Below are 453 nucleotides of genomic sequence, written 5' to 3'. Positions count from 1 at the left end.
CACCTCGGCCCGGGTGAGCCGGGCGGGCGGACCTGTCCTCAGTGCATGTGCCTGCGCGGGCTGACAGGAGCCGGCGGGGCGAGGGACAGGGCTGGGTGGGCGTGCGGGGCGCGGGTTCACGGGCTAGGGTGCAAGGGATTAGGCTGGGGGCTGCTGTCGGCGGCTCGGGGAAACGGAGTTGGGGACCGAACCAGGTGGCGTGGGAAGCGTGAAGCAGGGTCCCTGTGGGGAGGAGGCTTTCGAGGTCCGGAACGCTCCTGGCCGGGTGCGGAGCCGCGGGCCGAGGTGGGACGCGGCTGCCCAGGGAAGGTTTTTAGGGGTCAGGGATCGCCTGCTTGGGCGAGGTGCTGGGAGGGAAGGGCTGCTCCGGGTGAGGCGCAGAGCCCTGGGGCTCCAGGCCTGGGGACTGGGTTTGGGCCGCCCCAGGGAGCGAGTGGGTGGGGGCGGGCAGGG

The 453-nt window shown here is 73.1% G+C and overlaps 1 protein-coding gene across 1 annotated transcript in view; it reads left to right on the top strand.

Annotated features, from left to right (window-relative positions):
- Positions 1-6: 6 nt before the first annotated feature.
- Positions 7-453, top strand: part of CORO1C (coronin, actin binding protein, 1C) — an 85059-nt gene continuing 84612 nt past the window's right edge. The window contains exon 1 of the mRNA XM_011935895.1: positions 7-13. The gene's annotated coding sequence lies outside the window, so the exon portion shown is untranslated. The remainder of the gene's footprint in view (positions 14-453) is intronic.

This window comes from Colobus angolensis, unplaced genomic scaffold, assembly GCF_000951035.1.
Source record: "Colobus angolensis palliatus isolate OR3802 unplaced genomic scaffold, Cang.pa_1.0 Scaffold10, whole genome shotgun sequence".
NCBI lineage: Eukaryota > Metazoa > Chordata > Mammalia > Primates > Cercopithecidae > Colobus > Colobus angolensis.
Note: the sequence above shows the minus strand (reverse complement) of the source record. Positions and strands in the feature narration are given on the sequence as shown.